At 40.8% G+C, this 17,571-nt stretch overlaps 1 protein-coding gene across 8 annotated transcripts in view; it reads left to right on the top strand.

The window, feature by feature from the left end:
- Nucleotides 1–17,571, top strand: part of GULP1 (GULP PTB domain containing engulfment adaptor 1) — a 168,744-nt gene that overhangs the window by 42,564 nt on the left and 108,609 nt on the right. Inside the window, exon 2 of one of the 8 annotated variants that reach the window (XM_063340847.1) lies at nucleotides 17,401–17,521. The exons of the other annotated variants lie outside the window; for them this stretch is intronic. The gene's annotated coding sequence lies outside the window, so the exon portion shown is untranslated. The remainder of the gene's footprint in view (nucleotides 1–17,400; nucleotides 17,522–17,571) is intronic. 8 annotated transcript variants of the gene reach the window in all.

Genomic DNA, 17,571 nt, shown 5'->3' with positions numbered 1-17,571 from the left:
GATATGGAACAGTAAGAACTCTTAACTAGTTTAGAATTTCTGTAAAGATAACTTTCACCCTTTTTAAAAGATCAAAACAAGCTTTAGTGGAAGGAGGGGGCTGTACCTTATCTTCTCTCCTAATTAACTTACTGCGTATCTTCCTGCATTTGTGACAGGCCAGACTGAATGTGTTTACAATGATAAATGACCTTGCCGAGACTGTGGCCGGTTCATCATGCGTTGCAGGGGTGACTTGAGTCTAAATTATGACAAAGCCAAATACTGTGTTTTGGTGGAAGATGTTAGATAGCCATCGGGAACCACAGTAAGATAAAGTGTATTGCCTGTGCCCGACCAGGAATGCCTCACTTCATTCCACTGGGAGCGAGTTTGCTTAAAATCGTAGACAATATCTGCATGAAATGCAGCTGTGGTGGTAGGAGAAGTGATGCTTGCTGATTTCCTAGAGGTCATTACTGTGACAAGTTGAAGATAGGGAGGGAAGTGTTTTTATCTATTGTAAGTGGAATCTGAAAACAGCCTTCCAGATCCTCGTAAATACTACCTCTTATTTCACGGGAACTAGTGGGAGTTGCTTACTTTAGTGATGAGAACTTGGGGTTGATGTATGACATCTAGTAAAACTGTCTTTTAGTCTTTGCGTTGATGAGTATCTGAGTAATCTTAATTAAACATATACAATGTTGAAAGAATGTTAAAGTAGTGTTGTGTTTCTTCTTGTAGGTAGCATTTAGAATTTACTTTCCTTGAAACTTGTCAGAGATGTTTAAATTTAATCCTATTAATAGCTTCGGCTCAGGGATAATTTTGAGGTTCTTATCTAAAAGTGTTTTATCCATCTAGTATATTTTTTTCCACTATGACTTCGGCTTATCCTTGCTTTATGTAATGTGATTTGCAAAACAAAGTTGGAGTATATCTGGCTTTAGGTCACTGATTACAGCTAGACAAACTTTTGTAGTGGAATGTGTTTAGCAAATAAAAACCTGTGAGACCTTTTAAAAATTCAGATGAAAATTGAACTTAACCATCTTATAGATTTATAAAAAGCATAATACCTTTATCTGATGATATGTTTGAGAAATCCATCTATAATACTTTAAAAATGATAATTGTTTTACTTCTTGCTGAAGGAGTTTTTCCTCTGTGTAAGTACCTATACAATATCTCTATTTTAGATTAAAATAGGCAGTGAATCACAAATTATTTTTATATAGTCTATTTTAGTAACTGATAATTAAAGGTAGGTTTGTAGTTTGTCAGTCTTGCTTTTTGTATTGGCCCATCACCTTTTCCTGGATACAGTCTACTTCTTTACATTCAAATTCAGGTTTCAATTGACATGCTGTATATAACCTCTACCATCTTCCATCATATAAATAAATGCTGAAATGCTTCTTAGTTTAAACAGTAGATTGTCTACATCATTTGCCATTTCAACTGTTATTCACCACCGTTGTCTAACGGCAATTAGATTTTTTGTAAAAGAAAGAGAATGTTTCTATGGCCTAGACAATTTGGGGTAATGCCAAAGAAGTTGCTGTGGATGCTAAAAATTTTGCAACTCCAGTGCTCGGTGCATTGTGCTGTGCAACTTTTTGTTTTGCACTTTTGTTCTTTCTTTTCCTTCCCAGATTACTCCTGAGAAACAGGATCAGATATCCAGGATGAAGCTGGGTGATGCTTCTAAAGTCTTACTGGGTCTTGCGTGGACCAAGCCTATTTTCTTTAAGGTGGATGTAAATCTCCCTATGTGATGCTGTTTCAATATTGATATAATCCTGGGATTTTGAGTGAAGCTCATAATCCTCATTCCTTTAATTTCTTCCATCCACAAGGGCAGTCATGGCTTGTGTCATGCCTTTGGTTGGATGTTCCGTGCCTGTAGTTAAGGACAAAGTGGATACAGCCAAGGGTAGGTTATAATATTGTGACCAATGTGTGAGGTTAAGCCAAGGGCAGAGGAACAGTGAGGATCTTTAAAAGCCAGGATCTCTGTAGGGAAATACTATTACAATTTCCAAAGTAATGTCTTATTTACTGGATACCTGACAGTCTTCTCCCTGCCCCCCCCCCCCCCCCCCCCGCGCCCCTCCCCCCTTCATTTTCTTCATGATTCTATTTAGTTGCCTGGCTTTATTTATTCATAGAATCATAGAATTGCTGAGGTTGGAAGGGACCTTTAAGATCATCGAGTCCAACCTTTAACCTACCCTGACAAAAGCCACTTCTAAACCATGTCCCTAAGTGCCCCATCTACCCTTTTTTTAAACACCTCCAGGGATGGTGAATCCACCACCTCCCTGGGCAGCCTATTCCAATGTTTAATAACCCTTTCAGTGAAGAAATGTTTCCTGATATCCAATCTAAACCTCCCCTGACATAACTTGAACCCATTTCCCCTCGTCCTATCACTTGTCACCAGGGAGAAGAGGTCAGCCCCCATCTCTCTACAACTTCCTTTCAGGTAGTTGTAGAGGGTGATGAGGTCTCCCCTCAGCCTCCTCTTCTCCAGGCTGAACAACCCCAGCTCCCTCAGTCGTTCTTCATAAGGTTTGTCCTACAGACCCCTCACCAGCTTCATTGCCCTTCTCTGGACACGCTCCAACACCTCAATGTCCCTCTTGTAGCGAGGGGCCCAAAACTGAACGCAGTACTCGAGGTGGGGCCTCACCAGTGCCGAGTACAGGGGGACAATCACTTCCCTAGTCCTACTCACCACACAGTTCCTGATACAGGCCAGGATGCTGTTGGCCTTCTTGGCCACCTGGGCACACTGCTGGCTCATACTCGGCCACCAGTCGACCAACACCCCCAGGTCCTTTTCTGTCGGGCTGCTTTCGAGCCACTCTGCCCCAGTCCTGTAGCGCTGCACAGGGCTGTTGTGACCCAAGTGCAGGACCCGGCACTTGGCCTTGTTGAACCTCATACCATTGGTCTCAGCCCATCGGTCCAGCCTGTCCAGGTCCCTCTGCAGAGCCAACCTACCCTCAAGCAGATCAACACGCCTGCCCAGTTTAGTGTCATCTGCGAACTTACTGAGGGTGCATTCGATCCCTTCATCCAGATCATTGATTAAAGAGAACTGGCCCCAGCATAGAACCCTGGGGGACACCACTTGTGACCAGACACCAACTGGATTTAACTCCATTTACCACCACTCTCTGGGCACGGCCATCCATCCAGTTTTTTACCCGGCGAAGAGTACACCTGTCCAGGCCATGAGCAGCCAGTTTCTCCAGGAGAATGCTGTGGGAAACAGTGTCAAAAGCTTTGCAAAAATCCAAGTAGATAACATCCACAGCTTTTCCCTCATCCACTAAGTGGGTCACCTTGATAGGCTTGACCTGCCCTTCACAAACCCATGCTGACTGGACCTGATCACCCTGTTCTCCTGCATGTGCCGTGTAATGGCACTGAGGAGGATCTGTTCCATGACCTTCCCAGGCACCGAGGTCAGACTGACTGGCCTGTAGTTCCTCGTATCCTCCTTCTGGCCCTTCTTGTGGATGGGTGTCACATTTGCTAACCTCCAGTCAGCTGGGACCTCCCCGGTTGTCCAGGACTGCTCATAAATGATGCGAAGTAGCCTGGCGAGCACTTCCACTAGCTCTTTCAATACCCTTGGGTGGATCCCATCCGGCCCCATAGATTTGTGCACCTCCAGGTGCTGAAGCAGGTCCCTCACTGTTTCCCTTTGGATTAGAGGGGCTTCATTCTGCTCCCCATCCCTGTCTTCTAGCTCAGGGGGCTGGGTACTCAGGGAACAACTGGTCCTACTGCTGAAGACTGAGGCAAAGACTGCATTAAGTACCTCAGCCTTTTCCTCATCCTTGGTCACTATGTTGCTGGCCCCATCTACTAGAGGACAGAGATAATCCTTAGTCCTCTTCTTATTGCTAATATATTTGTAGAAACTTTTTTTGTTGTCCTTGACAACAGAAGACAGGTTTAGTTCTAGCTGGGCTTTGTCCCTCCTGATTTTTTCCCTACATAGCTTCACTACCTCTTTGTAGTCGTCTTGAGTGGCCTGCCCTTCCTTCCAGAGGCCATAGATCCTCTTTTTTTCCCTAAGTTGCAACACTAGCTCCCTGTTTAGCCAGGCCAGTCTTTTTCCCCGACGGCTTGTCTTCTGGCACATGGGGACAGCCTGCTCCTGCGCCTTTAAGACTTCCTTCTTGAAAATCATCCAGGCTTCCTGGGCTCCTTTGCCCTGGAGGACTGCCTCCCAGGGGACTTTGTCAGCCAGGCTCCTGAAAAGCCCAAAGTCCGCCCTCCGGAAGTCCAAGGTAGCAGTTCTGCTGACCCCTCTCCTTGCTTCTCGCAGAATTGAAAACTCTATCATTTCATGGTCACTGTTCCCAAGACAGCCTCCAACCTTCACATCCCCCACAAGACCTTCCCTGTTTACAAACAACAGATCTAGCAGGGCACCTTCCCTAGTTGGCTCTCTCACTAGCTGTGTCAGGAAGTTGTCCCCAGTACATTCCAGGAACGTTCTAGACTGTTCCCTCCCTGCTGTATTGTATTCCCAGCAGATGTCCGGCAAATTGAAGTCCCCCACGAGGACAAGAGCTCGCGATCTTGAGACTTCTCCCAGTCGTTTATAGAATATTTCATCTGCCTCCTCATCCTGATTGGGCGGTCTATAACAGACTCCTACTACGATATCTGCCTTGTTAGCCCTGCCCCTGATTCTTACCCATAAACACTCAACCCCATTATCACCATCATTTCGTTCAAAGCATTCGTAACACTCCTTAACATACAGGGCCACACCCCCGCCTCTCCTTGCTTGCCTATCCTTCCTGAAGAGCCTATAGGCATCCATGGCAGCACTATAGCTATGTGAATCATCCCACCACGTTTCTGTGATGGCGACTACATCATAATTATCCTGCTGCACAATGGCTTCCAGATCCTCCTGTTTGTTGCCCATGCTACGTGCATTAGTGTATAAGCACTTCAGCTGGGCTATAGGTCCTTTCTCCTTTTTACTGGCGGGAGCCGAAATTCTGCCACCCCCAGACTTATTCCTAAGGAGCCTGGTTATGCCCCCTATCTTTTCCAAGTCTAGTGCCAGCATGCCACCTTCAGGCTTTTTGCTAGCAAGCTTGGATCTATCCCCATCCCCCTTCGAATCTAGTTTAAAACCCTGTCAATGAGCCCCGCCAACTCCTGCCCTAAAACCCTTTTCCTCCTCTGAGACAGGCTTTTGCCGTCTGTTGCCAACAGGCCTGGCGTCCTGAAAAGCAGCCCATAATCAAAGAACCCAAAGTCCTGCCGATGACACCAGTCTCTGAGCTAGGCATTGAACAGCTGGCATTTCCTATTAATCTTCTCATCAATCCTCGCAACTGTTGGGATAGAAGCAAACACTACTTGTGCTCCTGATCCCCTAACCATCCGTCCCAGGGCCCTCAAGTCTTTCTTCATTGCCCTCAGGCTTCTTCCTGAAATTTCATCATTGCCTAACCTCCCTTCTTTTTTTTTCTTTTTTTTTTCTCTTATTTATTGATTTTCATAATCTAAAATAACACAGAATGAGAAATTATGTTTTTTTTCTAAACCATTGAGTTCATGGAAAGAGTGCAGGAAGTAACGTGCAGGGGAAAGGGCTTTGATTTAGATGCTGTCCACTATACTCGATCCACAGAAGTTCAGATATGGGAAGCAGCATCGCATGTGTTCCAGGTCGTTCTAATCTCAACTGAGACACTCTGAAGTAGCAGGGAAATCCAGGCTGGGGCTGAAGGACTGTGCAAGGATGTGCTTAGGCCATTACGGAGTGGCAAAAGTGACGTAATCAACAGTGCTTCCAAGTGTAGGTCTGTGAAATAGTAATACACAGGAAAATTTTCAGGAAAATCTAAGGGAATGCAGTTTTACAGCCCAGCAGAAACTTCTTCATGGGACCTTAATGCGTGAGACAATCTGAAAGCTCAGGTAAAGGTGTTTTGTGAGGAGTATGTGGCAGCAGTGTTCACTATATGATCTCAAAATACTGAGGGAGGGAATCATTCCCCGGTTTGAATCATGTAAATTCAGATTTTTAGGCAAAGATAGTGGGTCAGATTACAACTTTTCCTGGGAGCTGGAAAGGGGTTTGACTTCAGACAGATTCACTAATGTTAGTCTTTCATGTTGGCAACTGGCAGTGTCTCAGCTTGTCCATCATGATTTGATAATACTTGTTGGAAGCCTTGATTAGAAGTGATGTGCTGCAGGATATCTGGAGAGTCAGTTTATGTTCTGACGGTGTCGTCGTATCTGATACAGGAATCCCATGGGCTGACATCACTTCTTTAGTCTTTCTTTAAATGGCCCTTTATTTGATTTAGTTGTAATCACTGTAACTTCTTTCTTACTAATCCAGTGAACACTTGATACGTATGCATGTGCAGGTGGCAGGGTCTCATGTTTGAACCCTGACAGTCCTTAGCCATTGGTTGAGTGTCAATGTACAAAATTCTCTAGCTTTAATAATGAAGGCATATTTGATAAACAATCCGGAATGTTACTGAATCAATAAATGTTGACATTACCTTTATTCATGAGTTTTGATAACAGCAGCACTTAAAGCATCTACATCTAATATATCGTAAGATACACATTTTATCCTTTGGATGATTTCTGTACTGAGGGCATTTTCTCATATGAAGCAATGTCACTGTCGGTTGCTCCAAATGTGAATGTATAGAGGTATGTGGCTGCTATCTACATTATGTTAAAAGAGATACCAGACAGTTGGGATTGAGTATTGTATGATCTTGAGCTCTTAATCTGTTTTTATTTAGTGTTTGGAAAAACTCAAATTATTTGGGTTGTCTTCCTAAATAAACCCAGGATTGAAGAATTAAACTAAATTATATTTTGATGTTCAGTGCACTTCCTCACTACTTCCTGTCTGGATACAGAACAAATGTATTTTATTATTGGGAAGTAATATGGTTGTTTAGAAAACTACTTAGGCTACAGTATTTGTGTTGGCAATTTTATTTGCCAGGCAGAACAGTTCTGTTTTCTTTCCATCCCCATTTGTGGAAAGATTAAATCATCATAAATCATGTTCTCAAGGGCTGTGATGCTAAAGTTATGCTGTATTATGCTCTAGGCTGCATGGATTTAGGCAAGCTGTCATAGAATCACAGAACTGCCTAGGTTGGAAGGGACCTTTCACATCATCTAGTCCAACTGTCAACCTAACTCTGACAAAAACCATCACTAAACCATATATCTAAGCACTATGTCCACCCCTCTTTTAAATACCCCCAGGGATGGTGACTCAACCACTTCCCTGGGCAGCATGTTCCAATGCTTAATAACCCTTTCAGTGTAAAAATTTTTCCTAATATGCAGTCTAAACCTCCCCGGGCGCAACTTGAGGCCATTTCCTCTTGTCCTATTGCCTGTTACTTGGGAGAAGAGACTAACCCCAATCTCGCTACAGCCTCCTTTCAGGTAGTTGTAGAGAGTGATAAGGTCTCCCCTCAGCCTCCTTTTCTCCAGGCTGAACAACCCCAGCTCCCTCAGCCGCTCCTCATGAGACTTGTTCTCCAGACCCTTCACCAGGTCCTTTTCTGCCAGGCAGCTCTTCAGGCACTCTTCTCCAAGCCTGTAACGGTGCATGGAGTTGTTGTGACCCAAGTGCAGGACCCGGCACTTGGCCATGTTGAACCTCATACCATTGGCCTTGGCCCATCGATTCAGACTGTCCAGATCCCTCTGTAGAGCCTTCCTACCCTCAAGCAGATCAGCACTCCCGCCCAACTTGGTGTCCTCTGCAAACTGACTGAGGGTGCGCTCAATCCCCTCATCCAGATCATTGATAAAGATATTAAACAGAACTGGCCCCAACTCTGAGCCCTGGGGGACACCACTTGTGACTGGCCACCAACCGGATTTAACTGCATTCACCACCACTTTCTGGGCCCAGCCCTCCAGCCAGATTTTAACCCAGTGTAGAGTACTCCTGTCCAAGCCATGGGCAGCCAGTTTCTCCAGGAGGATGCTGTCATCTGTAACCTGGCCTTATTTAAATAATTTCTTATAAATCAGAAGCCTAACAGAACTTTTATCACCAGATAAAAACAATTCTTTTCTTTAAAACTGGCCCCAAATTGAGTAACTTGTCAGAATGTTTGCATCAGAATTGCTATCCAAACAGGAGGAAAAAAACAGAGTACATGTTTCCTTAAATCAGCTTGAGAAAGGTAGATTGGAGGTTTGAATTCTAATTTTGCTGATGTTCTTACGGACTACTAGGTACACAGAATCCATGCTGAGAAATCAGTGCATCCAGGTGCTTAAATATACTGATGTGACTATGTTCATGCCTGACTCTGGGGTTGAGGAGCAGGCCTCTGTCAAAGGTCTCAATTGATTCTTTGGATTTTCGTAGGTTTTAAATGATGAATCTGTTCTAAGTCTGAGAAGAAAGTTTGGTGCTTGCTGAAAAGTTCAGGCTTAATGTGGATGACAAACCCCAGTATTTCAAAACTGAGATCTGTTTCTGTGGCTGAGGAAGGCTGTGAGTGTTGAACATATGATTGCCTTGGATGTGCAGGTGTTTTGAAGTCCCATTTAAAAGAGAAGTTAGGACATGCAATGAGGTTTACATAGTGGTTATTTTGAAATACCTTAATTTATGTATTGCAATTTGGACTCCAGTAAAGCCTGAAAACCACAGCTTTTCCAGGAGTGAGTAGTTAGTGTGATAGCTAGTTGAACCTAACCACAGCCTTATGCTTCTGTTTTCGTGTCAGCTTAGTAAACTGGAAAACTTTTCTGGCATTCCTCACTCAGCTCTAAGCTTTGTTTGCTTAACATACTAAGCACAGGATTGGTCCTTTTTGAAATGGAAAAGGAGTATTTCCCAAGGCTTTGTGCAGTGGAGGAATCAATTTAGTACAGTCATCTACTATAGATTTTTTTTCTTCTCCCCTTTTCCAGCAATGAAATTTGAGTTGTTTTGAGTATTTTCCACCTTTCCTGTCTCTAGCTCCCTTCCTAGCTCTCTGTCTGCCTTTAGACAATGTTTATAATCACTGTGGTGTTTTCTTATTGTGGTGACCAATAATGTCTGGAGTACAGGCTGGCTTAGTAAACTAAAGTGGTTTTTTGTTGTGTTTTTTTTTATTGTTTTCATCTTCATTTGTTAGTGATGTTTCATGAGGCTTCCCACTAAATATTTAACAACTCTTCTTAAATGTTGGACTCATGATTTTACAGTGATACATTACTTTCCTATCTTTACACAAAATTTCCTAGTTGGAGAGATGCATTTGCAGTATGTCCTCAAGGCATCACTGGTGTTTCTTGCTGTAGAGACTTTTTGCTGCATGGTGCATGTGATACGTTTTGGACTGATTTTACCTGCCTCTGTTAATTCCACCATGGGTGTGCGTGGATAGGATTTCTGAGTAGTGCAAGCAATACTTTGAACTAGCCGAGCTATGGCAGCCGTGTGAGGAAACCATCCTTACCAAACGGTAAATACCACGCTACACAGGGTTACAGTATAATATATATACAGTACTTTTTTACAATGAAGAGGGATCCTGTGGGAATAAATTCAGTGCAGTGCAGAACAGTTTCAGAGGGCAAAGCTGCTTTTGAAGGCAGAGGTATTTTTACTGTCAGTGAGGAACTCTGACTTTTGGCATCCTCATGCACTTCTGAGTCCACAGAAAACAAAGTGTTGTTGCATGAGTCATGCAGAGCAAGAAGCAATACTATAATTGCATTATGAAGTATACAGAGGAAAGAGTTCCAAATCCCAACTCCTAAATCCAGAAGTTTGTGCTTCTTGATTGCAAAACAGCAGCTCTGAGCCTTGCATTGTTCTCCCTGCCTCATCCCCACTCAAACTTAAAGGGGAAGCTTAAGGAAAGATTGTTTGCCTGCTTTTGAGTCTCTCTGGGGAACAGTACTGCTAAGATCAGTAACTGAAGTATAACATGCAGAGAAATAGTGTATTGGTGCTCTATGTGTGCATACGCACACACCAGTGCTACCAACAGCTGAAAACTCCTGTGAGTCTCTCTAATTTTTTCCAGGAGTGTTTTGCTTACTCGTTCAGCTTGGTGTGCTCATACCGTCTCCATTCTCCAGGTCGATAATCGACATACAGTTAGGTGACACTGGTCACATAACATACAGTTCTGTGCTCATTTCTTAACTCACAAGTCACTGGCCTGTCTGATTTTTACACTTCATTGTTCTTTCGTTGTATTTTTTTTTGAAAAATGTTGTTGTGCAGCGCTCCTGCAGCATGTAGTAGTCATGCTTGCTACATTATTGATTTTTAATGAAAATAATAATAGAACAAGCAGAAAACAAATTCATGACGTTATCAAGCAAAACTAAATATGAAATGCATTGTCTGAAAGTAGAATGGGTTCATTGACTGTTTTGTTCGTTCTGGCAGTTAGATCAACCCTCATCACAGCAGTGAAGGCAAGTCAGTGAGTCACAGTTGGCTTGTCTGTGCTGAGCAGAGTCATTCAGATGAGCCTGTGACTTTTGCTAGCTGGCGAAAATGCCCCGTACTCCTTCCCGGTATCTGTAGGGGAGTGTGAAGGAATGATCTCTGCTGAGCCACGCAGCTGCTGACCTGTCAGTGGTGGTGCACTGCCTTGAATACCTGGTGAGGCAAATGAAAATGTACGTCCTAAAGATGATGTGCTCTCAATCAAGTTTTAAGCACGTCATATTAATGTGTTAAGACAATTTGTGCGTACCCTCAACCGGACCTGCTGCCTATCAAGAAGCTGTGGGATAAGCAGGATTTTAGACAGATTGCATTTCTTCAGTTTGTCTTTGGTTCTTTAGGGTGTCGTCAGATTTTGGGACTTCTCTGCAATTGTAAGGAAACTTTTGCTTGCTCTGGTCAGAGGTATTCTAACTGTTATTTGGGCGTAAATTAAAACGTAGGAATAAAGTAGTTGTTGCATCCTGTGATAGGGCTGTATATATTGCTCATTTCTCTAGTCTTGGAGATCTTCAAAATAACCCTGGGATAAATTTCACTCATACAGAGGAATTAAGCGATATTCTATTTTGATGTTTCTTCCCGGTTTAGGAATGTCCGCATCTTTAGTTTCATCTTTGCAAATACATTCTTATTTAAAGTGTGAGAAACGACTATGTCTAATCTGGGAATCTACTTAATCCTTTATTTATTTTTATTTTACTACTCTTTTCCTTGTATTAGAGGTCAATGTGATTTTGAACTGTAAAAAGTCAGAACTCTCCTCCCCTGAGAAGCACCCTAACACCCTGCTCCCTGAATTAACCTTAAGAGAAGAATTCGGCTTAGTGGATTTTGATTTTTGTACTAATTGTTTTGCTCAGTTTTATTTTCTTGAAAGCTTTTACTACCACATCAAAGATTAGAAAGCTCTATCCCCCCCCCCCCCCCCAACCTTTTTTAAAGATTGTATTGTAAACAGGTTGATTAGACAACTATAGGACTTGTCAAGAGGTTTCTTTTCAACTTGAATGCAGTTGCTGTTAGCTAATCCGTGGTTTAGCTACTTCCTTCCTTAATCTGCCATAGCTCATTATTTTATGGCACTACTGCAATGTTCATATTGCAGGGTGGCTTTAATTCTTTCGAGTACTTCAGCTTTGCTTTCTCTTTCTTTTATCACCCACTTTAGAATTTACTTTAGGCTTTGGCAGGTCAACATTACATTTTAGTCAAGATCATATCACATTACACCACAGATTCAAGATTTAAAAATATCCTATACTGTCAACATTAGTTTATGGATAAGTAAAGCCAATTGTAATATGAAGTATATAGATACCAAAGTGCTAAGACATAGAAGGCTTTTAATCCTATCTATAGAATAGCAGGTTCTTTTTTACATCTACTGGACCAGAGTATGTATAAAAATTATTTTCATGACACTGCAAAAGAAGAAGAATGTAAAGTTGCAAAAGAAAGAGAGTATTAATCATATTGAAATTATGTAAGAATGCAACAGGGCATGCGTCTATGAACTGAAGAAGGGAGGTCGACAGGGATGGGTGTAACCAAAGTTGGAAAGGGGGGTTTACTTGAGACTATTGGGGGCTGTAGAAACTGTTTTCCTTCATGTGGATTTAAGGTTTGGAAATTTTTTAAAAGAGTATAATCAAGATAAGCGTATTTGCACTGGACATGCTGTATGCATCAGCTAGGACAAGTATGGTTATTCATCCAAGAGTTTTCAAAGAGCAAAATTTAAATGGTTTTGGAACATTTTCCTCTGATGTACCTTGCACAAATTTTATAGCCTTGACTAAATGCTATGTCTTCTAAAATTGCTATAGCTTCCATTAAGCTATAATGATATAGAGGCATCTTCCCTCTCTTGAAGGCAGAGTAAATCTGGAATATTTAGGAAGAATTTACACTACATAGTGGGACTTCTATAATTTGGAATGTATTCTGATATCTGAGTTTCTTACATGTGCTTCCCTTGCCGTGTGTTATTATACGATGTGGGTAGTACTGACCTGTGAATGATTGTCAAATCTTTTCATGTGTGTAAGTGAAAAAATTCTTTGCTGTTTTTGTATATAGTGCACTTAAAAATATTTTTATTGTTATTATGAAAATCAGAAGGTGTAAATGAGGAAGTAGTGCTGCTCAATGTTACAAGTACTGTTTTGCCAACTACTTAAAGCTGAAGAGCTGCTGCTGTACTCTGAAACAGATTGTTGCCTTTTGTACAAGAGCTGACCACAGCAAAGGAACTTCCATGTCTTTGTCTGATAATTCCAGTTTAAGAACCTCTCTGCATGATTTCTGAAATATCTGTGCCTTGAATACAGCTGGTGAATTGCCCTAAGGTTCTGCTGTGCATCCGAATCCTTCTACTAGAGCTGCTCTATAAATGTAATTCTTGAAATACTGGTTACAGTGCCTGCGAACAGTACAATGTGAATGATTTTCTGAATAACCATTTGTTGGGAGGCAGCTATGTCAACAGCTTCAGGCACTATAGGATGAACTGCAAATAAGCAAAAAAAGAGTAGAGCCATTGGGTTAGTGGTTCCTGGTTCTGTTGCTCCTTCTGATCCAGCCTTGAACGTTGATGAGTGTTGCCTTCCAGAGCGTCCTATGATCTTTTCTCTTGTTCTGCTTTTACTGTGGAAAGTATAGTTGGAATACTGTTACTGTATAGTTCCAGCAAAAAGTACAGAGAGGCAAGCAAAAGTGGTTAAACTCCCACCCTCCCCAGCCCACCCCCCAATTAAGCCACAAAGTCATTACACGGGGAGTAGATTAATGGTTTTATCTTCTGTCTGGAACATCAAATTCTTAAATAGTACAGATTTGGAGTAGAAATAAAAATACGTTATTGCAAAAGCTGAAATTACCTATTCTCTACCTTTTGGCTTTTTTTTTTTGGCGGGAGGGGACAGAGAGGGAAGAAAAACTTAGGAAATAGAGCATTAATGTGAGGGTATAGCGTTTGCTTGTTGAGTTCAGTACTGTCATGATCATGAAATGGTACAGGATACATTTCACATTAGATCAAGGGGAAAAAATCCATGTGTGTTGTAACTCCAGAACATTACACAAATGACCTTCGGCATTTACTATCTTGGTATTCCTATAAAGGCGTCATAAAAGCAAGTGAAATAGGTGAGCATGATGTATTGCATAACTAATAAAATTGACACATATTTTGTGTGGCAGAATAACAAGGCAGTGAAATTACAATGTTGTGGTGCAGTATACAGTCTCTTAGAAAATGTTTCTTTCTAATGTATTAGTGCCCAGCTTTTATTCTACTAGTATGCTATATGTATGCTATATCACTAATCATACTTTTTGGGTCTTTTTTGGACTTAGCTTACCAAGTTACAGGAAGAGCATGAAAGGCAGAACGCATTCTTGCTAATTATAGAAAGAGAGGTAAACTAGCAAATGAGAATAATTTTCAGGTTTTCTTTTTTTTTTATATATTTTTGTCAAGGGTTGATTTTTTAGAGGACATCAATTGTTTCTTACCTAGAGATTTATACGAAAAAGGAAGTATAAAGTCATGGAGTTTTGCTACTAACTTGTTGATAAAAAGACAGTAATGAATGTGTGGTGTATGCAAACAGGACAAATTAGCATGTCTGAAGGACGTACCCTATTGAGTATTAAAGGATTTAGTTAATGAACTTGCTGAACCACTGGTAATTATTTTGAACTACATAGACAACTGATACTGTCGGCAACTTGCTAGATGAAATTATTTGGAAGATTAGTATTCAGAGATAATAAGTTTTGTTTGGTAGATCTGACTTTAGTCCCTAGTAGCATAAATAGAGTAAGTAAGCGCCTGGTGCAAGGTCCTAAAGCCTTTTTGCCTCTGATGCTTTTCTGCTTCTTGACTAGGAAAACAAAATCAACAAAAAGGTGCCTTTACCTAAAATAAACTTTAGTTAAGAATCTAGGTCTAGATTTGAGTAATATTTGATCGTGTGGCTAGCTTTCAGTAGAGACAACCAGGGATTAAAGTTTAATATGAACTTAACTTTCTTATTGAATTGAGACCACAGTGAAAACGTCAGAATTTCACCTTCATGATTATCAAGTGTATGCGTAATGGGATAAAGTCTTAGAGATGACAAAAATAATACAGTTAGTTCAGACGATCACTCAATATCAAGTTTTTCATTTGTTTTATTGCTGTTTCTTCTTGCATTTCTATGAAGATATAAGGGTGATCTAGTGGTGAGATTTACGTGTTTGATAAGGAATGGAACACTTATAAATCATCATTTTAAACATAACGGAATATTGTATAGTCTTGAAAATATCAGCTCCTCAGCTGAATAACCCTGACAAATCTATTTCCATTGTAATAGATTCTGCACCAGTTACTGAAATTTGACTTGAATGAAATAAGGAGACACAGGCTAAAGAAAACAAAATACATGAAAACGAATAGACAAGTATGGTTGAAAAGGCAAACCAAACCAAACCCCAGATAACTTTATTTTGAAAGAAAGGGAGACAATTAGCAAGAAAGATACTTCACCCTTGAGAAACAATTGAGAGTACGAAAACTCAAATAAAGCTGCTTAGAGTTTTGGGGGTAGGTAAAGGTTGCTATCCTTGTAAATTAGCTGAATCACTGAAAAGACTGAAAACCCTAGAAGTTCAGCATAATCAAGAACTTCCTTTGTTGACTTATTTTCACTTTTGCACCTTAATTTACGATTTCACCTTGAAGAATATATTCCTTATTTGCTGTATATTTTTCTTTAAATTTCCCTAGGTGATACCTCTGGTATCTTCAGTATCTCCGGTAATGGCAACAAGCGCAAGGTTTGTTGTTTCTTTGGAAGCACAAAATCCAAACAGACTTGATGCAGGCTGGGACAATTTAAGTACGTTATCTCCAACAGTCTGCAGAGAGCAGTGTAATAACCAATGTCAACCTCTCCCGAGTACCTTGTGAGTAGATTTCTAGTTCTGATGTGGTGCCGAAATAAAGTGGTCTAGCTGTGGGTAGTACTATGGAGTAGCAGACCGTAGTAAACCCTTTGCAGCCTTAGTAGGTGTTAACAAAGCCCTTCAAGGAAGGGTAAAGTGAGAGAAGGTCACCAGTGAAACTGGATGATGCTATCCTGTTGAGCTATATCATGAAAGAATGTGTTGTGGGGTTTTTTTGGTTTTTTTGTTCTTTTTTTTAAAAATTGTATCACCTATTTTTTTATTGTAGTGGAGTAAGTATTAGCCTGTGATTGTTTTTGGTGGGCTCTGTGCTGTACCTGAAAAGCCTTTAAAATCCTTGAATGCAAGAGCTTTGTGGTTCTTGACTGTAAAAAAAAAAAAAAAAAAAAAAAAAAAAATAATTCAAATTGAAGGGAGCTGTCAAATAAGGTGCTAGAGGCATTGCTGTCACTTGGTTTTACTTGTCACCTTGACTTAAGAAAAAGAGAAATAATAATTAATTGGATTGGTGTAGGTGAAACTCAGTTGCGAACTAATGAAAAAAACCTGTGACAATTAATGGATGTAATGATACAAACTGGGGAAGGACTGCATAATATAATGCGTTTGTGTTGGGTTTTTTCCCTCCTTCACTTTAAGAAAAAAACAACCAACCATGTCAGGGGAAAAAGGAATGAAGTAGAGAAACAAGAAATGATGGAAAAAAATTAGCATGAGTTCATATTCCTCATAAAGATGAGTTTTTACACTAGGGCAGCAAAAGATAGACCAATGGAAACAATGTATAGAACATGTAGGGTCATCTTCTCCCAGGTGAATAATGACAGGACCAGAGGAAATGGACTGAAGTTGCAGCAGGGGAGGTTTACATTAGATATTAGGAAGAATTACTTTACTGAAAGAGTGGTCAGGCACTGGACCAGCCTGCCCAGGGAGGTGGCTGAGTCACCATCCCTAGAGGTATTTAAGAAACCTCTAGATTTGGCACTTCAGGGCATGCTCTAGTGGCAGAGATTGTAGGTTGCTGGTTGTTTTTTTTGTTTGGGTTTTTTTTTGGTTTTTTGGGGTTTGGTGGTTTTTTTTGTGTGCGCGTGTATGGTTGGACTCGATGATCTCAAAGGTCCTTTCCAACCATGAAGAGTCTATGATTCTATGATTTATTCATTTCATGGATCTGGGAAGCTTGATTAGGTAAAATTCTAGATTAGGTAAAATTCTAGATCTGGTATCCTGATATCTGAAAGTCAACAGATCCAAAAAGTTTGAAGGGAATAGTATAGGTAAACATCTCAGAGTGAACCATCACAAATACCAAGATTTAAATTGGTATAGCTTATCCAAATGTTCAAGGAAGAGGGTAAGAGTATTTTAAAATCCTCTGTAAATATCTCAAAATGGAGAACACCAAGGAGTGAAGGCCAGGGTGATTACTTAGGAGGGACCAGGTCTCTGGTAGAATCAGGAACAGAGCAGGAGCAGACTTCTTTGGCTACTGGTTCTGCTGGAGAGTGAGTTGAACTTCCTTATGTTGAAACAAGATATGGTACCATTTCTACTGACAGATTTCCTAGCATCTGCGGGAGTGCAGTATTCCCTTAAAGGAATAGGATTCTGGTCTAATGCTGCATGCCTTGTGCGTCTCATACTTAGTGGAATTAAATTAATAAATGGTCAGGCTATTGTTCTGTTTGCTAAATGGTTATTTTGTCTGTGTAGGGCAGTTGAGGATAAGGAAATTATGGGAAAATATTTGGAAATAGAATTCCTATTTGAAGCTACAGTTCTATTGCTCCCAGCTTTTTAGTCTGATTTAGACCTTTCCAGCAGAATTCTGGAAATATGTTTCCATTAAGCTGTGTACACTAAATTTTCTAGAATGAGAAAATAATTTCTGTGCCTTGGTACTACATTAGTTTAATACCTGTCGTTGTTTCTTTTTATTCTAGTACATGAGAAACTATAAAGCAGCGGTGACAAAGGTTCAAAAATGTTGGCAAATGAGTGATCTGTTCCACATGAGAATTAGTGTCTGCTCTATACCTTGGCAAGAAATTTGAATGCGGAAGGGTAAGCTGTTTTAATTGTTGCTATGAACTACTTTACAGAAAAGGATTATG

Source organism: Chroicocephalus ridibundus, chromosome 7 (assembly GCF_963924245.1).
Source record: "Chroicocephalus ridibundus chromosome 7, bChrRid1.1, whole genome shotgun sequence".
NCBI lineage: Eukaryota > Metazoa > Chordata > Aves > Charadriiformes > Laridae > Chroicocephalus > Chroicocephalus ridibundus.
This window is presented reverse-complemented; position numbering and strand designations above follow the sequence as displayed.